The following is a 25,571-nucleotide window of genomic DNA, read 5'->3' as shown; positions in this document are numbered from 1 at the left end:
TCCTTAGAGCCTCCAACCCCACCGAGTGCCGATGTTTTGACAAATAGGTTTAAGCCATTTTGTTTGGGGGCTGAATAGGCAGGACATACAAAAAATATATGGCCAACAGACTCCCTTTGGTCCGTACACCAAGGGCAGAATTCATCTCCCTGTCCTTTCCAATTTTTTGTAAACGTTCTTATGGGCAAGGAACCGATCCTAAACTGGTGGTATAACTTCCTATCACTCATCTTAGTGATGGTGTCCCAGTATTCTTCTAGGGACGGATCAAGTTTGTGTTCTAGGAACAGTCCTGACAGGGATGAAGTATTCATCTGTGCAATATGTTTTTGCTGGACTGAGTGCCAATATTGATCTTTAAAGGCTTTTTTCGATGGGAAAGGGTTGTTTACTGGATCGGTCCACAAATTACTTGAACCCATATCCAATAATAGCAATCTAACTTTTTTTAACCAGGGTATATTTCCCGAACCCACGATAGATCTAACATCCATAATTTCCTTGGCAAAGAGTGCCAGTTCGGGAGTAGTCCAGATCCTCCTCCATAAGGCCACCGGTTTAAAACGTGCCACATCATCAATTGAGTGGCAACCTAAATCCATTAAAAGCGTCTTCAATGGACTAGAACGAGGAAGGCCTGTTATGTTTCTTAAAAATTTATTTGAGATTTTACAATTTGGGACAGGTCTGCAAAACCCCAGAGGTCCGCGCCATACAGGATCGCTGAACTAATCCTGGAGTTATAAATCTTTAAGGCAGGACCTATTCTTTTTGTTTGTGAGGACCTCTGTTCTTTGACTAAACACCCCGATAGCTGGACAAACTTGAGCAAGAGAGTGTCGATCTGGGGCTTCTAGCTAATCTTATTCTCTAAAACAATCCCTAGATATGTCATAACGTTGGTCTGCTCAAGCAATATGCCATTCATTGTGATGTGGCCCACCACTGGTCGATTTTTTGTAAGAATCATACATTTTGTTTTTGCTACATTCACCTGTAGATCATTGATTTGGCAAAATTCCTCGAATTTGTTTAGGGCAGCCTGCAGGCCATTCTGGGTTTTAGACAATATAAGGGTGTTGTCCGCAAACATAAGTAGTGGAAACTTAGTGCCACCCAAGACTGGAGCATCTGTTGGAAAAGCTGGAAAGTACTGCACAACCCTGTTAATAAACAACAAAAACAAGGTTGGTGCTAGTACGCACCCTTGTCGCACACCCCGGGACACAGGAAATCTCTTAGTAACCTGCCCTTGCTTACCCCAGCGCACCTGCGCAAAATTATCATTATGCAGCTTGATCACTAGATCCAGGAGCTCCTACTAAGAGCCCCCCATAGCTTTGCCCTAGGAACCAAGTCGAAAGCAGAATTGAGGTCCACGAAGGCGGCGCAAATGGTACCACCTCCCAAACTAACAACTCTCCAGTAAATCAATATAAACCGGAGCACCTGCTCGATAGTACTTATGCAGGATCTAAACCCAGCCTGCAGAGGAGACAGGATATCTTCAAGTTCTATCCAGCTCTGTAGTTTAGCCAGCACCATCCTTGCAACAATTTTCTGTACAGAGTATATCAAACTTATCGGTCGATAGTTCCCCGGGGTGGAGCGGTCCCCCTTTTTGCGTATTGGCAGGATCTCTGCTCCACGCCAAGAATCTGGAATACATGCCCCCTTCACAATTGCATTGCCGAGAAAGGCAATGTATGGGACCCAATTTGTTAAGTCATGTTTAAAAAGGGCTGCTGGAATGCAGTCCATTCCCGGGGCTTTTCCACACGGAACCTTTCTTAGAGCATCCTCCACATCTTTACAATCAAACTTTAAAACTTGGCAGTTGGGCAAAGGACTTATAACCTGAATAGAGCAGATTCTTTCCAGTTCCAGCCCCCTAAACTGAGACTTAAAATACCCAACCCAGTCCTCAGGAGACACATAGTTACAGGGAACTTGAGAATTAGGAGTGTTTCCCCACTTGACTATGTGCCAAAACTTGGTCTGGTGTTTCAACCTGCTAGCTTCTAAAAGCTCCTCCCAATGTTGGTCATCCCACTCTTTCTTGGCGAGACTTTGTGCTTTACGATAGTTAATCCTAGCCTTCCTCATGTCTGGCGTATTTCCTGACCTTATAGCTGACGCCAGTAAACCATAGGATTCATGGCAGGTTTAATTATACCATGCTTTTCCAGAGGTTTGAATATTGGGCCTTTGAGGTATACTGGATTTGGAAAAATACGATTTTAACTCCAGGAAAAGTGATTCGTGGAGTGCAGTTGTCTTACCAATTATATCTTCCTGAGTCGGAAGCGATCGCAGGACACACAGAGTCCGAGACACCTCCAGATTAATCTTAACTAAGGCCTCGGAATCTTCAATTATCCTAGTCCAACGAACCCTGCACATGTCATTAGTAAGCAGGGAATCCGCAGTAGATATCTCAGTGTGATTTGTACTCCTTTCACCTCCATTTAAGTTTAAACTCAGCAAAAGTGGGTTATGATCACTCTCAGGGCGGTCAAGAATCAGCATATCATCAAGTGTAGACCAGTACTCAATCTTGATGAGAATATAATCAATACGGCTTGTAGATTTTCCATTGTCGAATGTTGCCTTCCCATTTTTGTCAGATGTGGAGCGCCCGTTTACTGCCCTAAAACCACGCTCCAAGCAGAAACCCATCCACTGCATAGCAGCTTCTGTCCACTTCTTAATTGGCTTCACATCAAGTGGAGGGATATTCCATTGTGCATCCTCCTCAACCAAGAGCATTTCCCCATCATGGTTTAGGGATTCAAATGAGCAGTTTAAGTCCCCGGCTACTATCGTGTAGCAGTCTAACCTGATGGTGTCAAAGAAGATGTCTAAATCTAGGAAGGTTGGGGATCCCCTCCCTCCCGGCTGTCCTTTTACATGCACATTTACAATGAGGATATCTGGATAATCAGGCCGTTTCAAATTTATGATGAGGATATCCGGGCTGTCTACAATTTTTTCCAATGACCTATAATTGGTAGATTGCCTAACCCAAATGGTTAGGCCCCCTGATGGTCTGCCTTTTTTACCTCTCACAGCCGCTTTGTGAAAGTTTAAGTACCCTGGGCGGTGGATGGGGTCCATGACCCACGTCTCCTGAATCATAAGGATATCATGTTCCTCCACAAATTCGATCCACTCGGCTATAGACACTTTACTCATTAAACCTGCGATATTCCAAGACATTATTTTTAACTTGTGCATTACAGTGTCTTGTATAGAGTCATTGGAGACCATAACCATTTGGGAATTCTTGGTGGCCACCCCGCCCATGTTGATACCCCCATACTCATGGTACCCAAGCCGGTCCTCCGGGAGCCCCCCACTGGATCCACAACACAGAGTTCCCCATTACTCGATATGGGGTTCCTGGTGGGCGAACCGAGGCCCTCGCTAGCCAAGAAGTTGTCTCTGACTTTAATCGCCAAACCTGAATCCGCTCCCTCCTCCCAACGATTGTTTTTTCTGATGGTACCCTTGCCCAAGTTAGGGATTACATTTGCCATACACTGATCCACTAGATGACCTTTAAGATTATGCCCCAGTCAGTCCACCCCCTCCAGTCCAGAAAGAATGTCATAACGGTTGGACAGGGGGGGGGGCAGAATTCTTGCCATCAAACAGGGTTTGATCCACTAAATTGCTTATCTCGCCAGATTTGCGGGTTGGTTGGCAAGCGGGGAGATGTACGAACATAGAAGTAATTCAACTCAAACGATTGAATTCCACCCTCCAACCCAACCCTGTCCCATTACATATACACCTTACCACCCTAGGGTCCCAGAAATTCACAATTATGCAATCCCAATCTTTATCCTTCGGTCTACACCCCAACCAGCTCACCTTCTAACATATAAAATCTCTGCATTAGTGTATACTGGGAGCGATCTATTCCTATTCAACCAATGGATGACCTTATTTTTCAACTCTCTATGGGTTTCCAATATGTGATCTCGTAGTCCGGAGACCCCTGTCAATATTACCGTACAGGGGACAGACTCGGAGGGAAGATCAATGCAGGGAAACTTATTTTTCCCACCCTGTTTACCTAAAGCATTATTCCCTTTGGATTGTGCCACCTCATCCACAACGGGGGACCCTAGCTCTATTACTTCATCTCTACCAGTCGGTTTTGTACCCTCACTATTACTATGTGTTTTCATTCTAGTATCTAAGCAACTCTTAGTACAAGATTCAATTTGGCAATTATCCACATTACCAACTAATTATTGGGGGGAGTCGATAGAGGAGCTTACTGGAACAGAGGCCTCTTTGTGATGTACTACGGGTCCATGACCATGTATGCTCTCCACGACCTTTTCCAGCATGCGAGAATTCGCTGTTGCGACTTTTTCTAATTTCCCCACGTTTTCATTTAGTAGTTTTATTCTTTCTAACAGTGGTAACATCAGGGATTTCACTAACTGCTCAATTTGTCCCAAGAGGCCCTCATTACTAACCCTGGGCGAAGCACTACGCTACGCTCGCGTAGTTTGCGAACGTTGCGCAACTTCGCACTACGCGAGCTGCACTTAGCACAGTGCGAACACGCGTAGCGCACCGTAGCGTAGTGCAGCGGTCATTTTTTGCTTGTTTGCAGTCCTCAACGTCATGTTCGCGACCGCGAGCAAGCAAAATGATATCCCGGTGAGACTCTCAACGCTGGGAGGTCAGGTTTCACATTGCAAGTGGTCGGGCATGCTCGCGACCGCTCGCGATGAGAAACTACCTGTTCGCGTTGAGAAAGCTGCCGCTCGAGTAAAAATCTACTCGAGCGGCAGAAAACTACAGCTCGCACTGTGCAAGATGCAATTTTCAATGATTACACAGTGCAAACAAGCATCCGGCACTGTGCAATCATTGAAAATGCATCTTGCACAGTGCGAACATGCTACTACGCAGCTCACGTAGTGATACGTGAAGTTCGCGTAGTGCGAAGTGCACTTCGCGTAGCTTCGCGTAGCGCTACTTCGCGAACTACACCCAGGGTTACTCGTTACTTCCTATAACAACTTGATGACTAGATGGTTGATTGGGATTCCGATTGCTTTTATTAATAACGGGGGTAAAAGATTTCTCAATAGTAGGTGTAGTGGGTATTGGCCTAGTGGTCTTGATAACTTTGGCACATCTACCCTTTTGGGCACCACCCCCACGCTTTCGTTTACCAGTGCACTGTTGGGCTTTGGTGCCTTTCCTAAGGTTCGTCTCAATAATTACATTTGTGCTGGTCGGAATTAATGAAGTTGGCAAGATTAATTCTACCCGCCTGTTTTCTATGGATGGTGTACTAACATTTGTAGTGTTCGAACCTACAGACCCTACCAATTCTGGGCTATTGCTCAGGCTAAGATCTCCATTAGGTTGATGAAGAAGATACTGCTGAGGTGTAACAGCAGATCTAATTGTACCCAACGATGATCGTTTAGCAAACAGAGAATCTAGAGATAGTCTTTTTTCAGTTAATGCTATCTCATGCTCTAATACAACTGCTGCCCTTGTAATGAACTGATCATGAGTTCCAGTCACTGACCCCCCTATAGTACCAGTCCTAACGTTTCTACCTTTCCCTGAGCAAAGCGCCCTTTACCCACATGCACTAAGAATAAATATTATAAATAATTTAAAAAGTGCAAGGGCAACTAGTTGAGTAGTGGACCAAATCTACAGAGCATGTAATAATCCCACAATATATTGCAATCAAGGATTATGAAGCATGGAGACTCACTATTGGAATCACGAGTTAAGGGGGGTGGCCCCGCCCGCCGTCTATCGGCCTCGGACGGTCCCGCCCTTGTCCCGGGCTTCTCCCGGCGCGTGCCCGCGCGCTTGCCACACAACGGAAGCCCTGGTTAGTTTTATACAATCAGGTAGGGAGCGGGAAGAGGCACACAGCTGCACGAAGTTACGGGGCTGCTGGTCCTCGCAGTCCCGTCCCGTCAGTCCTTTCACCACACCTGAGTTCTGAGTCCAGGGGCAGCTTCAGCAAGTAATGTCCAGGAAACGCCAAAGATATTGTTCCGAAATTGCCAGGGTTTAAAGAACTACTGTGAGCGGCTCCCGCGAAGCGGGGGCCGCGAGTAGTAAAATATTGGTGAGAGCAATCAGGCAGGGGGCGGGAAGAGGCACACAGCTGCACGGAGTAACGGGGCTGCTGGTCCTTGCAGTCCCGTCCCGTCAGTCCTTTCACCACACCGAGTTCTGAGTCCAGGGGCAGCTACAGCAAGTAATGTCCAGGAAACGCCAAAGATATTGTCCAGAATATGCCACGGTTTGAAGAACTACTGCGAGCGGCTTTCTTTGTCAAGCGCTATGATACCCTACCCTGGGTCTTGTTCACGCTATAGAAAACTCTATAAATAACATAAAAACAGAAAAATACATTTTTATAATAGTGAAAAAACAACCACCAAAGTGCAGCAAAAACAAGCAATGCTCGTAGACATAGAAATCACACTATGGAGTTAATACTCGAAATGAGAAAATAGAGATACCAGAAAATTGTGGAGGTGTACATAATCGAGAACACAATACATTGCACTTAATTGTCTGGATTATACGATGAGTTTTTCCGGTTAAAAATATCAATTCAAAAAAATGATTAATCATCAGAGATCATAAATATTCCAATCTAGCTAGCAGCGTGACATTCAAACAGATGAAAAATGACACAGTACATTGATGAATTCTTAAAGTGCAAGTTCTGAAATATCAAAGTGCTAGTGCTGAATTGTCCACTCATACTTGAATCAATGTAATAAATAGTACTTAGATGAGGGAAATACGCTGTCAAAATTGATAAAATACATAAAAACTCTGATATAGATGAAATGACAGTAGTTATAGCAGAAAAACATAATTTAAAAAAAATTCAAACAACAGTAGGAAACCCCTATTTTAAATAGTCATGGAGAAAAGCTATAAAGTGAGAGTGCTAAACAGTAAAACCACCATAAAGTGCTATATATTGAAGTGTTATGGTGTTGTTCATGAAAATGAAACAACTAGTAAAAACCTGAAGCTGCTCAGAAGCTAAAATAGGAACCTCAATTCTGAGAAAGAAATGGCAAAAAGGTCATGAACATAGCAGTCACATTGCCTAGAAACTCATGGCGATGCTTGATAAAGCTATCACTCGAGAGTTGCCATAAACAATGTGGGAGATTACAAATTAATACAGAACATTACAGAAAATGTTACAGAAAGTTATGAAGGTCCTCGCTGGTATTTATTTCATTTGGCATTTTAGTATCAAGTGCAACAATCAAATGGGACTCCAACGGTCAGAGGTGTTTTTCTCAGTTACCACCTTGACGTGATACAGGGACAGCACCAATTAAGTAGGACCTAAGCTCATTAAGAGTATTGTCATGCACTAGCTTAAAATGACGGGCCACAGGATACATATGGTCAGAATTGACCACTGCCCTCAAATGTTGTAAAATTCTGTTAAAACCTTGAAGCTTGGTGCTGCCCACATATTTGAGCACACAAGAACATTCTAAGATGTAAACTCAGTGCGACATGTATAATGTCCCTTGATTTTGATGGATTTAGTGCTGAATCTAGTAGTGTATTCAGATGTATTTACACCAAACTTGCAGGCTCAAGAAGAATTCCACTTAAAAACCCTGTTTTGCTTGATAGCCATGTTTGTGTGGGAATAAACTCCAGGCTGCTCTTAACTAGGGAGTCCCTCATCGATGTAGCACGTCTAAACGTGATGGAAGGATTTTGGGAGAATTTGACTTAAGGTGATATCAGTCAAGACAATTGGCCAATGGGAATTGATAATGCAATATAAACTACATTTAACTAATGTTTTTCGGCAGACAATTGAAAATGGCGGCAATTATCACAATGGTTTTCTGGATAATTTTTGATGATTAAAAAGATCAGTTTGGGAGACGGATGGCGATACGCACTGAATTTATTGGAGACGGGCAATAATAAAGAATCTTTTATTTTATATTGGTTTGCGTATTGAGTCTTTTTATTGAGACTAGATATGAGGCGAGTATTTGAAGCTTTAGACCATTTAAAGATGGCGACGATCGCTGTGGTTTGAAAGAATAGGGGCCTTGCAATACGTAATGATGCACAGGTGCACCTCTGGCTGGGCTATTTAAACGCTGCTTGGTTTGGCAAACTTTTGGAAGCAAAACACCGCCGTGACGCTGATATGCTGAAACGCCGCTCGAATGGGTGCTGATACACAGGTAAGAACAGGGAGTTTGGGTGACCGCCTTTCTTTGTTTGGTGCGCAAGAGGTAGTTTTTTATCTGCGTTTTTTATAACTACTGTTTTTAATACCCATGGGCTTTTTTGCTAAGGTTTTGGTGGTAGAGGAGCCTTGATCGTAATTTCTCGAGTTTACATTTCATGCGTTTATATTATACCGCCTTAGGACAGGTTATTCCTGCATTTATGCATCACGCTATGTCAGATATACACTCTTTACAAATCTATCCGTATTTATAGTTTATGGAAAGATTATGTATGGGGTTAATATCGTAATGTTTAAACCATTTAAAGATGGCGGCGGTTGACGCTCGTGAAATAACACAGGCTTATGCAGTGCATTATGGTGCATTTTCGTGCACACCCTTAACAGGCAGTTCAAACGTTGTTTAGTCTGTATAGCTTGCCCTAATGAGGTACCGGTTTGCTATAGCGCTGACGATATGTTGCTTGAATGAACACGGGGCCACCGTATGATTATAGATCTATGATGTGCGCGGTCGGTCTTTTATATCTTTTTATAGACTGATCTATGTCATCACTTTATTGACTGAATATAAACAATACTTTAGTCGAAATAACCAGGTTATATCGGAGGTTTTGTAACAAATGGCTATTGATTCAAAATATTATGGTTTCCAATTCTTCTAGGTTTTGAACATTCAAAACACAGCATCATTAATACTGTTGGACCTGATTACAGATGATGTCATTATATATACGATGTATCTGAATTATTGATCGTTCTGAGGTACGTGTATATAAATAGAAATCATGGCATGTGCCCTTTTAAAAGCACTTTAAAAACAAAACTGATTGATATTCTAAATACATTTTTCCTTTTTTATTTTTCTATTATTCACATTTACCCTATAGGCCACTTCTGGAATCCATTTCAAACTTCTTTTTGGTAGCTGTTACATCTAGAGACCATCTAGGACCTGTTACATGAATATATTGGGTAAGCCCATCTTTTAAACTGCTCAGATCAATAGATGACAAATACCATATCTTGAGATGTCTCCTGGGGTACTCTAAGTTGTACTGTGTTTACACTAGCACTGATCTGTTGGTTTACATAGACCTCTTTTGCTATGGTTGTATGATACAGTGCCTACTTAATTTTAGCTTGTGAATGAGTTTATATAAAATTGAACTGGAAAATAATTGAAAGGTTTGTGTAAAGGTGTGACATTTATCTCTCTCCAGAATGTCTTTGCTTAATGAGTTGTTCAAATACAAAGGAAAGTCTACCATAATAGTTGTGATATGTGCTTTTTTGACCCTCCTTCCCCCATTCCCTTTTTTTCTTCTCACTCTCACGTTCTCTTTATATTGTAAATATGGACTTACATTTTGTTTTTTTGCATTTTCAGGTCGTAATGTAGCATAAAATATAGATGTGAATATGAATATATTATTTTTTCTGTAGGCCACAATTTTTGTCTCTCAAAGAGAGTATCAGTGTATATAATTAGTGATACGGTTGACCCTCCTTGTTTTTATGTTGTATGCTTAAATAATGTATAGGTTTGCACAAATGTACTTATTATGCTTGTAATATTGTGTTGTATATAATGTCTAAATTGTGTTTGTATGTATCTGTTTTGTAACCCTGAAGAACTCCGTAAGGATGAAACGCGTTTGCTACTTCCTGCTTTTATTACTACGTCAACTGTATTTTTTAGAAAAAAGAAAGAAGAATTATGAATAAAGAAATCATACTATGACCTGCTTCTTTGGTTCTTGAGGATTTTTCTCTGTATATATTTCTTACACTGTTAAATGGAGTGCTGGACCACTATTTTTTTTATTATTGTTGTTTTGTTTGTTTCATAGGGAACGGAAGGGTATTGCGTCCTAGGTCCCGCGCACCCAAGCCAAATAATATACCTAATTTAGGAATAGGTGCAGTCGTCTTTGCCCCATACCCTGTGCGTGTATTTTATTATATTTTGACATTGATTCCAGTAGACTCTTTCTAGCTGAGATGACGGGCCTCCCAGGAATAGGTGTAATGCCTTATGAACTTTCAGAAGAAAATATAGGACTGGTGTGATAGGATGTTCGTTTTTGAGGAAATGTACTTCATTTTTTATAAGGAATCCTGATCGCTTCCAATAGTTTAGATGCTCGAACACAGTCTCTTTGACTTTACTTAGATCTTGTGTAGATGTTTTACGATAGCATAGGGTATCTCCCAAATGTCTGTTACCCTCCTCCAGATATTGCTGTCTGGGCCATAGAACGATGGTTCTGCCCTTATCTGCCTTAGTTATGATGATTTCATGATTGTCGCCTAGTTTTTTCATGAGATTTAGATATTGCAGATGTAGATGTTTTGTACGCCGTACTTTGTGATTGATGGTATTACTGAGTTTTTTAAGATGTTCAATCACTATAGCACTAAAAACATCAATGGCATCGTTAGGCATAATGGGGATACATTTGGAGGAAGGGCAAAAAAGAATACTGGATGCTTTATTGATAGTGATACCCACTGCAGAAAGATCTTGTTGTGTGGAGGTAGAAAAAACATCATCAGTAGCCAAAGAATGTAAAACCCTTAACATGCTGACATCTGTTGCTTGCAAATTCGAGGCTACAGTCCCAGGGACAGTGTCAGCTATGGTGGTAGATGTGGAGTCCTTTAATTGACGGAATGTAATAATCTTTAACTTCCGAATAAATTTGAAGACATCAATACTTGATTGATTGTATTTGAAATTGCTCTCAGGGTAATAAGGGTGCCCAAAGAGAGTATTTGAGATTCTGCAGCTGTTAATGCCATGTCAGTCAAATTGATTACTGTGTTGTCCATTACTCCATTTGCCGCCTCCACTTTTTGGCTTGTGTCCCCCTGTTTGTGTTGATGACGATTCCTTCTCCTCCTCTGCCTCCTGCGTTGATTCTTCCTTCGTCTTGTTTTATTTGGGGATTCCGAGGCCATAGGGTTTGTTGTCAGTCCTGGCACAAACAAATGTAATTCTTCTGCCGTTGTGAGGTTAGTTATCCCTATTTCCTGCATGCCAGATGAGGATGCCATACTTTCTTCAGAGTCACAATTGATGGTCATGGAGCTTACATCAGAGCTTAAGGTAGCTGATGAATTGCCTACTTGTAATGTTGATTGCACAGCAAATACCTTATTGGCCAAAGATTGTCTTTTAAATGTATCACATTTAAAAAAAATGTGAAGACTCTATCGGTTTCATAGTCGTTCATATCTCGGGCAAACTTGAAAACCTTCCTTGCCTTAATGACCTCCTCATGCTTTTTGATTCTAACATCTATTTCTGCTCACCCTTTTGATACCAAATCTCTTTGTTTGAGTCCATCCAGGAGACCATTGACAATGTAATGGGTGATGTAATATGTGATGTTATCAGAAGTGCATTAAGGGGGCGTGAGTTATAGTTAGTTCAACTAACTATAACGGCCGAATTACACTGGTTTTGTACGAGTGAAATGTCCAACTAACTATAACGTCCCTTAAACCTGTGTTTTTTTATGTGAATTTCCAAGGTTTTCTAAATGCTAATTTCTAACTATAACGTTCCTGAAGCTATGGTTCTTTCAGTGAACTTCTGAGGTTTTTTAAATGCTAATTTCTAACTATAATGTCCCTGTAACCTATGTTTTTTTGAGTGAATTTCTAAGGTTTTTTAAATGCTAATTTCTAACTATAACATAATAGTCGTGTTTGCAGAGTGATGTAGAAAGGGGCCTAGGCCTCCGACCAGCGCTCAGGAATTCCACTGCTTAGGACTTACAGGAGGTAGCAGGAGGGCTACTTGGCTGCCAACGTCCCTCAGGCGTAAAGTGTACTTCAGTCCACAACCAGTACTGTGCCAGGAGGAGCATTTGCAGAGTGGTGGAAAATGGTGAGCATGGCCTTATAAGACCTCTTAGCAATTCCACTGTGTGGAGCTTACTAGAGGTAATAGGAGAGGAATGTGTCCCCCAAGGTCAACCTTGGGGGCCAACTACCTCAGCTATTACCTCCCACACAGCAGGATTGAAAAGTTCTCATAGCAGGCCACGCCCCCTTTCCCCACCACTTCCCAAACGCACTTCCTGGCATGCTCTTGGATGGGGATCAAAGTCCCCTTCACTGCTGGGTGTCCTTAGGGGCCAAATAGCCTACCAGATACCTCCAGTATGCCCCAGATAGTGGGAAGTGAAAATATGAGTTGGAATAATTTGAACCTACACCCTGCCTGCTCTGCTGAGGAACAGCGCATGTACCATGGATGTAAGCCGACAGTCTCAGGAGCAGCGAGGATTCTGTGGTGGCAACAAGCAGGTCCTCAATGCAATACCCATTTTTAAAGATTGTGTTACCGCATGGATGAGATACATCGACGACATCTTTTGTGTATGGAAAGGGAGTATCAAACAAGCAAATCACTTTGTAAAGATACTGAATGAAAATACTTTACATTTAAAATTCATCAGTCAGATGCGGAGAGAGACCATTGATTTTCTGGACTTGAAATTGGTTGTGGCAGACAATATGTTGAAGAGTCACTTATTTAGAAAAGAAACGGCGGGCAACAGTCTGCTGCACGCAGAAAGCTGCTACCCCTTGACCCTGATAAGCAGTATACCTCTAGGTGAACTATTGTGACCTAAGAGAAACTGCAGTAGTATAGAGGGTTTCAGGTCTGAAAAAGAAGTTATGATCAATCGCCTCTACACACAGGGCTGCATTAGGAAAGCATGTGCAGAAGTGGAAAAAAGAGAAAGAACTGAAGTCCTTAAGGTAAAAACCATTGAGTCCACCAATAAAGGTCTAGAAAACAAGATAAAAAACAAGATCAGATTTAATACAACCTACTCCAGCAAAACTCAGGAAGTCAGACAATGTCTCACTAAATTCTGGAAAGTACTGAAAACTGATAAAGATCTTTCAGCATTGTTAGAGCACTATCCGCAGATTACATATAGAAAGGCAAAGTCCCTCAAAGACATTGTATGCCAGAGTACAGTTAGTGCCAACACCAAGATAAAGGAAATTAAGCTCCAAGGGTTATTTACGTGCAACAAGCGTAAGGCTTGCAAACACAGTAAAAACTGTAAACAAGTCATGATATCAGCTAACTGCAAACCTTTTACGATCACCAAACATGTATCATGCAACACCGATCATGCCGTATATGCACTTAAATGTCCATGTGACAAATATTATATCGGCAGTACCATCCATCCAGCCAAAAAGAGAGTGCTGGAACACCTAAGGGCTATTAACCCGTTTCATGCGTCAGTGCTGAACGTTCTAAGAAACGGGTGGTAGTGCTCGCAACGTCCAACGGTCGACGGCAGCACTAAAGGGGTAAAAAAAGATGACAAACAGTACCCGATAGCAAGACACTTCAAGACATTACACAAACAAAATGCTAATCTTTTGTCTTATTGTGTCCTAGACACCATTCCATTGAGAGAGAGGGGAGGGGAAAGAGCTCTGGAATTAAGACAGCTTGAGTCAAAGTTGATTATTGAATACCAGATAGCTCAGCCACTAGGACATAACACTGATGAGGAGTTATCAGTGCACCTGGGCAGAGCAACCTGCCATAAGATCCAGGTTTTATTTGAACTGCAGTATCTATGATATATGTCTGATTTGTTGTATAATATTTTTAATGGCTTTTTTAACTCTATTACGGTTCTTGCTTGTTGTTGTTTTTTTAAACTAATTTATATGCACTTTATGTGACACTATTTTGTTTTATATGTGTTTTCTTACAGATTTTATGGAATTACAGTGGTTGTTTTGCGAGTGGGGAAGCGATACCAAGGTTCAATCAGCTGTGGAGCAATGAGAGTAGTCATTTGGAAATGTCACATCCCACTTTATTTGAGAAATTGACAAGAAAGTGTATTTCTAATCCATTACACATAAATAGAGTAGCCAACTGGGGCTGGAACAGTGTCTGTGTAAAGATGTATGCAAGTTAAAAAACATTTACGTGCACTTGCACAGAATAGTTTTAATTGAGTTGAATTATGTTTATATGAAGATGGCCAAGCCAAATGGTTCTGTCTGCAAAACCAATGTTTGCAGTACACTGGCAAACGTGATGAATTATGCCCTACCTATACGCTGATTTGTGTGAAAAAGCAGCTCGCCTAAATTAAATGAGTAAAACACTGTGATATAACAAGATATTCGGGCATTTATACTTGCCGAGTATCAGCCACGTGAGCACTTGCTACGCAAATAGGGAGTTCAATGTGACTAATAACGTTTTGTTTAAAAAGGTTTGGCGGAATACGTACCGATCAGGCAGAAACACCACACTTGATTTATTGAGTGATTTCTCCCATGTATGTTTTTTCACCACTCTGGCTGAGACAAAGTTTATGTGCACTTAGTGAATTTAGAAACCAATTTGAGGCAATATTGTGTTTTGATTACGAAATGTGCATTACTTTGCAAAGCAATTTGAAGTCTGTTTACACTGTTTATTCAAAGTCATATGATTGTTTATTTAATGCAATACGAAACACTCTCTCACCACTCGTGAACAAGAGAACTCGTGTTCTCGAAACGTGTTGAGTGAGCATTTGCTGGAATAAACCAGCTTAAAGCAATTGGGTGCCATGGATTGCCGTTTTTGGAATGCAATGACAGATTTTGGATTGAATGGGTTTCGGTAACAGGCCACGGCCCGCCGTCGCATGAGGCTCAGGTTGAAGCAAAAACCCGATTAGGAATATATAATATATATATATATATATATATATATATATATATATATATATATATATATATATATATATATATTCACTGAAAAAACCATAGGTTATAGACCATATATAGTTAGGAATTAGCATTTAAAAAACCTTATTTTACTCACACAAAACCATTGAAATTCCATATATAGTTAGTTGTACTAACTATATATCGCGCACCCGCAATCCACTGCTGATCATGTCACATATTACATCATTCATGACATGGTCAGTGACATCACTGATGACATCACTGATGACATCTCAAATGACATCACTGATGACATCACTGATGACATCTCAAATGACATCACTGATGACATCACTGATGACATCTCAAATGTCATCACTGATGACATCTCAAATGACATCACTGATGACATCTCATTTGACATTACTGATCACATCACTGATGACATCATTCATGTGATAATACGATGAACTCTAATACAACCTTAGATACACTCAGTGAAAACAGACACTCACAGACTGTCACTCATCCATGGAGTTACTCACACACCTAGTCAGTCATGCAAAGAATCAATCACACCTCCATTTCCTCAACTATACAGTTATACACACCTTACTTATTGAAACATATACTAACACATATTTACTCACTTATACAATCCTGGATACAAGTTCACAATGATCCATACAGCCACTCACACATTCACTGGCTCTTATGCACAGTTATTTATATATGTCAACTCTCACATGTACTGTGTTTTACATATGTACTTACTTTGACATGTAGCACTGAGATATCCATTCACTCACCAATGCACTCATGCACACAGTCAACCGCCCATACAGATGTTTCCACATGCACTTTTAAACCCATACACCTAGTGAATCAACTGCTCACACATCTATGCAGAGAGTCATACACCTCCCAGCCACCCATAAACACTCTCAGTCTCCCATACAAATACTTGGGCAACCAATCAATAACCCATATAGTTAATCATATAGCTTCTGATCAACACATGCAGCAGTTTACAGAACAACAGACATAATGATGCACAAATTAAGACAGTTTAGTCACTAACCCATGCACTCAGTGAGACACATTTAATCACTCACTCATACAGTCAGTCATGCACCTACTAAATCCTTTGTTCAGACACTTATACATCCACTCATTCTTCAATATGTAAGACATATTTTAACTTTACAGAAACATACAGTCACTGGATGTAGTCATCAGTGATGTCATCAGTGATGTCATCAGTGATGTCATCAGTGATGTCACTGACCATGTCATGAATGATGTAATATGTGACATGATCAGCAGTGGATTGCGGGTGCGCGATATATAGTTAGTACAACTAACTATATATGGAATTTCAATGGTTTTGTGTGAGTAAAATAAGGTTTTTTAAATGCTAATTCCTAACTATATATGGTCTATAACCTATGGTTTTTTCAGTGAATTTTCAAGGTTTTGTAAATGCTAATTCCTAACTATATATGGTCTATAACCTATGGTTTTTTCAGTGAATTTCATTGGTTTTTTAAAAGCTAATATCTGTAGCTGTAAAATGTATTCTTCTTTAAATCCAAAAATATATTTTATATGTTTATTAATAATTTTTTTTTTTATATATATTTTTTTCTTCGCTCCCGGTTCGCGAACCGGGAAGCTTCCCGTTAGCTCATCTTGATGCCGCGACCCAGTCCGCGAACCGGTAAACGTTCCGTTTGCGCAACTGCCGCGTTAGAAATCAACATCGTGACGCGTCGCGGAAGCGCGACGTATCACGTTGTCGCGTAATGCGTCTTATGACGCGCCGCGTTAGCGCACCCGGAAGTGCTCCGGTACGCGAACTGAGACGCGAAGCGCAGCTCCCGGGAAGCGATCCGCGGCGCGTCGCGAAAGCGCGACGTATCGCGTTGCCGCGTAATGCGTATTATGACGCGCCGCGTTAGCGCACCCGGAAGTGCTCCGGAGCGCGAACCGAGGCGCGAAGCGCAGCGACCCGGAAGCGATCCGGGGCGCGTTCCGCAGCGCGTAACTTAAGCGTAAGAGGTCATGTGACTTGTTAATAAAACTTTTCATTGGTTCATTTCACTTTTGGTTTCATAATGATGTAAGGCTAGGTCAGGTGACCTAAAAATAACACTTTTCATTGGTTTAGAACTATTGTTTTTCCCAAATGATGAAAACCCCTCCTTCTTTCCTCACTCTGACTTTCATCTTTGTGAGAGGAAGACCTTTTTTGATAGTTGAGCAATGGCTTCATTAGTTGCTTCAGCTGGTGCACCCCCACCACCACCTCCACCTCCTCATGGGAAGAGAGGACCACCTCCCCAGTTCATCAGCAACACAGAGGAGGAAGAGGATGAACTAGAGGAAGAGGAGACAGAAGGACCACAGTTCTTACAAGAGGTGCCCCGGGTTTCCCATCGGAAAGCCAGTTTTATTTGGCAGTTTTTTTCAATCCCTCGAGGGCAGAAGAAAGTAAATGCTAGGTATGTCACCTGCCTCATTTGTAAAGACCAGTTATCTAGAGGCACTGATAAAAAGTATAGCTTCGGTAACTATACCATGCATCGTCACATGAGCAGGTGGCATCCATTGAACTACAGCCAAGCAGAGATGCGTGACCTGCAGGATAACCCAACAACAACTCCTGTGGCCAGGTCAACATCACAGATATCGTTGACAGGAGCAGAGGCACGGGAAACCGTGCCAAACATTCAGGAGAACTTTGTTCATATCAAATTTACCTGCTTGTATTGCGGTGCATTGCTATCATGTGGTAACATGAGCATTAACTTAATCAACCTAGCTTATAAAAATCACAATTGCCCTAACCGCCCCAGACAGTAATTTTTTTTTTTGCTCCTGTTGAGCCCTTTTCAATGCCTGTTTTTTGTTGTTTCCCCTCCATCAAAAACAAAAAAAAACCATAAAACTGTTCAAAAAATACAAAAAAACCAAAAAATGTTTAGAAAAAAAAAAATATATATAAAACAACAAAAACATTTAAAAAAAAGTTATTTTCAGAACTACCTCCCCTTTCAAAAAAAATTGCTAGAATGTTTAGCACTCTGGCAAGCTCTATTTCTTTTAGTTCGCTTCCCCGTTCGCTTCCCGGTTCGCGAACCGGAAGCGAACCAAAAAAAAAAAAAAAAAAAAAAGAAGAGTAAGTATAAGGGAAGTAAACAGAGAGTAATGTTAAAAGAAAGACAGCTATAGGGAGTAAACCAGAGATACTGTTTAATAGATCTATTTACCGAAGAAAAGATGGAAGAGGGTATAATTGTGAAAAACAAAATAGATAAGGAAGTGAAAGAAAAAAAAGAGAGTAGAACAATAACAAAGAAGAGTTTCTTGGAGAATGTGAGTGAATGTTCAAAATAAGATTAAAACATGTGGAATAACAGAGAGAAAAAACAGAAAACAGAAAAGAAAAAATAACAGAAAAAGATTAATTGAAACAGCAAAGAAATGTAAATAACATAGAGCCATATCATCAACATAGGCAATAAAAGTTTTGCAGCTTTTATCGGCAGAAATGTGTCGCTAAAGCCGCTTTTGCGGCGGAAAACTGCCGCTAAAACCACTTTTGCAACAGTTTTCTGCCAATAAAAACAGCAATAATTTTATTGGCTGTGTTCATAATATGCCCCTCAGTGTGCTTCAACTACACAGAAAAAGCATAATGAACAAGTAGTGAAAGAGTGATCAGTCAAAGACACTAAGAGTAATAGAGACGGAGTGAGTGAACAAGAGTGAGGAACTATGAGAAGAGAGGGACTGAGAAAAGGAGTGGAAGGAGTAGAGTAAGTAGGTAATAGAGAAAGGAATGAGGGAAGTAGCAAAGGCAGGAAACTGAGGGTTAAAGAAATGAATCTGTCGAACTACTAGTAGGTGAATGTGATAGAAATGTAACAAAAAGAGTACAAAACATTTACCTTATAATTGTCGTTAACTTACTCACTTTTTGTTTTTATACTTTCAATCTGTGAAAGAGAGAACAAACATTTGAAAAATATTAAAACATGTATTTAAAAATTAGAAAAGACAAGGGAAAAGATTGAAGGACAAACAGAGTTTCTTTTCCTCCTTTCACAATCACATCACCTGTGTTGCCTTTGGTTAGGTATCTCATAGTGCAGATGGAGTCTAGCATATCAAAGAGTACATAGAAGTTGAGCAGTATATACAACAATTTTGACATTTACAGAAGACTTAGCTTCTTATCTTGTTGGAGATGAAGTCAGGCCTGTCTTGCAACATGGTGCATCTTTTGCATCACTGCTGCATCGGTTTCATGTGGCACGGGTTTTTTACAGCATGACACATCTGCCTAGATGCATCAATTTGTAATTTTGTCGCCTCATAGCAAATCTTTTGCACCGCCGCTGCATCACAAAAGTGACGCACAGTGGCGCAAAAGAGGCATACACCTATCATAAATCTGTCCCTAACATTTGAAATGATTGATTCAGGATGACGATAAGGTGTGGCCTCTCCAGAGGTTTGTTTAAGGTGAGGCCTACTCAGGATTGCATATCAAATTTATGCTTGTTGAAGAATACAGAGGAGATAATACATGTGAAGGCCTACCAATGAAGTAAGTCATGTCCACTTCACTCTTGAACAAAGGCCAGACCTCTTCTGTGTCCGTGGACAGACCTAAACTTCATCTGCACAATGTCATTCGTAAACTTAGGAAACACAGGTGATGTAATTGAAAAATGTGGAGTTTCTTTTCCTCATTTCACAATCACATCACCTGTGTTGCCTTTGCTTAGGTATCTCATAGTGCAGATGTAGTGCAGCATATTAAACAGTACCCAGAAGTGCAGCACTGCATGCAACAACTTTGACACTTACAAAAGCTTCAGCTTCTGCATGCCCCCTACACAGTGCTAATTATATACATTTTAAACTGATGGTATCTTGCTGGAGATGAACTGAAACCTATCTTGCAACATGGTGCATCTTTTACACAAAAGTGACCCACAATGGAGCAAAAGAGGCGCACGGCCACCATAAATCTGACCCTAACATTTTAAATGATTGTTTCAAGATGCCAATAAGGTGTAACCTATCCACAGATTTGTTTCAGGTAAGTCCTACTCAGGGTTGCAGATGGAATTTAGGTTTGTTGAAGAATACAGAGGAGATAATACATGTGGAGGCCTACCAACGAAGTGAGTCATGTCCACTGCACTCTTGAACAAATGTCAGACCTCCTCTGTCTCCAGGAACAGGCCTAAACCCCATCTACACAATGTGATGTGTAATGTTAGGAAACACAGGTAATATAATTGAAAAACGTGCAATTTTGTTTTGCTCATTCCACAATCATATCACCTGTGTTTCCTTTGCTTAGGTATCTCATTGTGGAAATGTAGTCTATCATATGAAAGACTACGTAGAATATGAGCACTGTATGCAACAACTTTGACACTTACAGAAGCCTCTCCTTCTCCATGCCTCCTACACAGTTCTAAATGTACATCATAAATGCAAACAGTACAGAATTAATTATACATGTTAAATGGTTTATTTTTGCTGTTCTCAGAATGTATCAAATTTCACTAAAAACAGTGACTTGAAGGTATTCATCATATAACAGCGGGGAAAAAAAAACACAATCAAAATGATTGTGTTTAAAAAACCCATACAACATAACAAATCAGAATTCAGAACTCCTTAAAGTTAACTTACTTTCCATGACGTCGAAGGATGTCCTATGAACAGCTTACACTCTGTTGTGCTGTTATTACTTTCAGACTGCCACTTTCTGAAAGAAAACCTCCATCGTTTTGAAAAACATGTTACATACAATAAATGACTTCTTGCTCTCTACCACACGTTTCCACAAGGCCAAATCATGTCAGAGCCATTTATAACTCTTAGAATTCTTGTAAGCCAATCCCGTCATGTTGTATTTCCGCAACTTTCACAATTAAAATGTTGAAGATCATTTTCACAATCCTGGACTAGTAATATCTTCCCCTTCTTGCTCAGTCATGTTCTACATTCCCTATGACACTGATACTGCTTACTATGAAGCAGACTTACACTATCTCTATGACTACTACAATTATTTAATTCTCTACATCACTTTTAATCACAAAGCAATATAAAACAGTAGACAGCATTGCAGACTTACATTCCCTCTACTCCATGTTTTGATTGGCTGCTTCAATTTGCTTATAAAAAGAAACAGTTTTTCTGAATTCATTCAAAGTGCAGTTATTTCTCCATGACGTCCAGTGTTATGGTAAGAAGTTATGTCTCTGTACTACACTTATCCTCAAGGCCAAATTGTGTAGGAGCCATTAGAACTTCTTGAAATTCCTCAGAGCACATCCCGAGATTCTTTCCCTAAAATTTTGGTTTTAAAAACACCAGGTAAGAGTTTTTAAGGTCATACGGCAATTTTTTTGTGAAAATTAAAACAGAATCATTGCAGAATGACCAGCCATTTCTAGACTTTAAATAAGCTGTGTAATGTCCTGATGTTATTGAAGGACCGTCATGATATATAATTGCTGCAGTTACAAAAGTCCTTCCTGATATTGACAACTGTGAAGCCACAAAATTTTTAATTAAAGTTGTCAATTTTGTTCCATCAGGCCTACATCGTTGGAACATTAAAATAACATACTGGCCATATGTTCGTATAAATAATGTGGACATCATTTCAGATTTACATTGGCTACACTCCATGTTGTGATCAGCTGCTTTTACTAGTTTATTAAAAGAGACTGATTTACTGTCTGGCAAAGTTAAATATATAAATCTTTCTGAGTCTACACTAGTAGTACTTGATACCCTACAGTTCTCGCAGTCATGCTGCCATTGATAAGAAAGCCCAAACAGGTGATCTACATCTACACCTTCAGCATGCAGTACATCAAGCATATACATTAAAACCTCCTGACAATCTTGCTGAATATTTTGAGAGAATTGTGTTTGGCCTGAACATCTGTCTAACAGATTTCGAATTTCAGACACACTTTCTATTTTTGTTCTATCAGTGCTACATTTCTCTAACACAGAATTTAACAAACTGCAAAATCTTTGATCAGAATTGACCACAATCTCTTCTTTTACATTTTCTAGAGAAAACAAAACATTAACCACTACATTAGCATAGCAGTTGACACCAGAACTGTTTTCAAATTGAAAACCAACAACATCGTCAACAGAATCCTTTTTGTTTCTGCTTATAATTTCAGGTTCATCGACTTTTCGTCTTTTTGCTACAACCTCCCCAGTATTGGTCACATTTCTTCGTTTCCGGCCTACCACACGTTTCTCAAACAAAGGATATTGAGGCAAATGTGGCGCATACTCTCTTCTTAACCTATTGTATTCCTTAACACAATCTAGATCCGCACAAATGTTTGTGACATCACACTCAATCAAGTACAATCCCGATAAAGTTCTAACTCGTGACAATGCCACATATGCCATACCCTCCTTGAACACAGAACTGCCAATATTCACCAATGCACTGTCTACACTTAAACCTTGCGATTTATGGATTGTCACCGCATATGCCAAGCAAACAGGAAACTGCTTACGGCGAACATATACGTCTTTTACAAGCAAAAATCTAGCAGAACAACGACCAATTAGCTGTACTTCCTCAATGCCATCAAATTTAATTTTTAAAAATTCAATTCCATCTCTATTTCTGTATTTTACAAAATCAACAACATTACCCATTGATCCATTTACCAGACCTCTTTCAACATGTAAATTCCTTCTTAAAATTATACGGCAGTTTAAGCACACATTCAGAGTCTTTTCAAAACCTGCAGTTTTAGATATAGTCTTCTCTAATGAATCCAATTTTGTTTTCAAATTCTCAGACAAAATAATTGTTGATCCCATATGCTCTACTCTGTCAATAGCTTCCAGTTTCACAATCTCTTGCTTTTCTAAATGCAACATTTTGTTGTTGAATTTGGCACATTCTGCAAGAGTTGGCATCAAACATATTCCAGATTTCTTCTCAGTAATTTTCTGAAAAATATTCTCAGGCACAACATCTTGTTCTGGATATAAATTTGACAGTAATCGTGCATGTAAAGCTTCTTTCCCATGCTCGGTCACTTTTCCAATTCTAACATCTTGTAGAATAGTCTTATAAACTTCATCCTTCGCCTGACGCATATTTTCATGCAGTTCAGCATAATTGAAGTTTAACCATATATTGACGTTGCCAATGCTCCCTAGGCACTTCCTGGTATCTTCATGCGTGAGCATTTTGAACACAGGTTGCCCTTTCACTGGCGTCAGCTGCAGAAGATCTCCGAAAACAATGATGTGTTTGCCACCAAATAACACATCATACTCAATTTTGAGAACTTCTTGCATTCTCAAATGCACAAAGGCAAGCATGACATTGGAAACCATGCTTACTTCGTCAATGATAAGAAGTTTCATTTTCCTCAAGATTCTTGAAACTTCACAACAAGCATCTCCAGATAGCTTGTGATATTGTAATTTGTTGTCATGCTCCACTGGCAGCATCAGTAAACAATGTAAAGTAATCCCTTTAATGTTATGTGCTGCCAGTCCAGTTGGAGCGGTGACAACACAAGACAGCGATGACTCAGTCCTTTCCTGCAAATAACATGAAATTGCTTTAATGAGGAAACTTTTTCCAGTTCCCGCTTCTCCACTCACGTACAGTCAGACAGGCTTCAACGACGTACATGAGCACTCTTTCTTCTCATGACTTAATCCATGATCAATTTGCATGGTAACTTCGTCATATATTTTCCTCTGCTCAACGTTGAGTTGTCTTTCCAACTCTTCTAAGTTAACCGCATCCTCCTGAGCATGTGCCATGGCTCTTTCCACTTCATTCATAGCAGTGGCAGCTTCATTTTCGATAACAGGTCCTCCTAGTGGATCCTGACTCAATGAAGCAGAACTCTGACTGTCCTGAGAACTGTCTCTGGCAATCTCGGCTGCAATCGTTGCTTCCTGCTCAATTTCCGCATTCAACATTTCTACATATTTGGGAAAAGCAGGACATTCTATGGTCTCCTTGGCAGCATTGAAAGAGTCTTCGTAACAGAGGAAATCTCCAAGCAGTTCCTCTTCTGCACGCCAAGGCTTGAAAAGTTGCAAAAGTGCTAAATAGAAAAACTCCTTTTTTTCAGGAGATTCGCCACTCAATTTTCGATGGTTTACCAAGTGGCATTTTCTTTGCTTGACCAGACATCCCTCACTTCCTATTACAGCATACACTCCTTTCTCAGTATCTTCTTTGATGTTCCTCTTGAATATGTAATTTTGAAGAACCTCATACAGACAAACATTCTTGAGGTGACTGCTTCGATTTGGATAATATGTATCCAACATGTTGGTCTTCAAAATGTCGGTACTGTTTGGCTCCTTTTCCGCCAAATACTCAATTTCCCGCACAGGTTTCAGAACTCGATTACGCGTTGCAGCAAGACCAAGACTCGCCCAAACGATACTCCTGGATTTGGCATAGAGACTTGCTGAAGACAACCGGTCAGAACATTCGTAAGCTCCGATTTCTCGATGCGACAACATCTTCAGACTGAAACTGTACAACTTCTTGCTGAGGCTCTTTTCATGGGAAATGTCCTCCCACATATCCTTCAATTCTGTCTTCTCTTTTTTGGTGATGTAAGATGTCACATACCGAGCCACAGCCATACAGTTATCAGCCACAAACTGTATATCCATGTTAGCATTCCACATGGACAAAATCACCGGGTTGTAGTCGTTGATGTACTTGGACTCTTCGTTCCTCTTCAAATTGTATGTGTTTTTAGGTGATTTCTTCATCACATTATGTCGCAGCGAAGACATCAAACTGTTTACTCTTCCTTTAGAAATCACCGGTCGTGGAAAGCCGAAACGACATTTGGTGTAGAACTTGTCCTTGTTTCGGAATTTACGACGACAGTACTTTCCACATCGATGGCTTTGGAAACGTAGAACTTTTTCTCTTAGGCTTTTCTTCTCCTTTGCGTTTGGAACAGCACACGTAGAATACTGTTGTATGAAACTCATCACTGAGTCTTCTGGATCCGTTCCAAATTTAGGTGCATCCTTGATCCACAGCAGCATATGTATATGAGGAGCACCTCTTGCTTGGTACTCCTTTCTCCAGAAGAAATCCAACACCTCTCCAAGAGGTGGATTCTTCTTATTCATGATGAAAGACATCATAGCTTCAAATCTATGATTGAAGTACCTGCATACATTGACTGGATCCAAAGAGCACAGTTCTCCGGGTGTCTTGAATTCGATGTTTTCGATGTTTCCATTTGCCTCTCGTAGAAATTCAAGTAAGTCTTCCCAGCCATACTCGGCACAGCTCAGAGTGAGGAACCATGTGGGAGTTCCTAAGTTCCTCAGCATACATTTTAAATCACCATGACGACGGTACCAGTACTCATTAGTACCACGCTGACACGCCATGAGATTAATCAGGTGAGAATCCAAAATACTGTCCTGGACATTGACTTTATCCATAAAGTCACTTGCCGAGATGTTTTGCATGTGTATACCACTTTTCAAGATGTGGTTCACT

The 25,571-nt window shown here is 40.4% G+C and overlaps 1 pseudogene; it reads left to right on the top strand.

The window, feature by feature from the left end:
* The first annotated feature begins 8,234 nt into the window (after window positions 1–8,234).
* LOC144773853 (low-density lipoprotein receptor 1 pseudogene) overlaps window positions 8,235–25,571 on the top strand; it is a 35,598-nt pseudogene continuing 18,261 nt past the window's right edge.

Source organism: Lissotriton helveticus, chromosome 8 (genome assembly GCF_964261635.1).
Source record: "Lissotriton helveticus chromosome 8, aLisHel1.1, whole genome shotgun sequence".
In the NCBI taxonomy this organism is placed as follows: Eukaryota; Metazoa; Chordata; class Amphibia; order Caudata; family Salamandridae; genus Lissotriton; species Lissotriton helveticus.
This window is presented reverse-complemented; position numbering and strand designations above follow the sequence as displayed.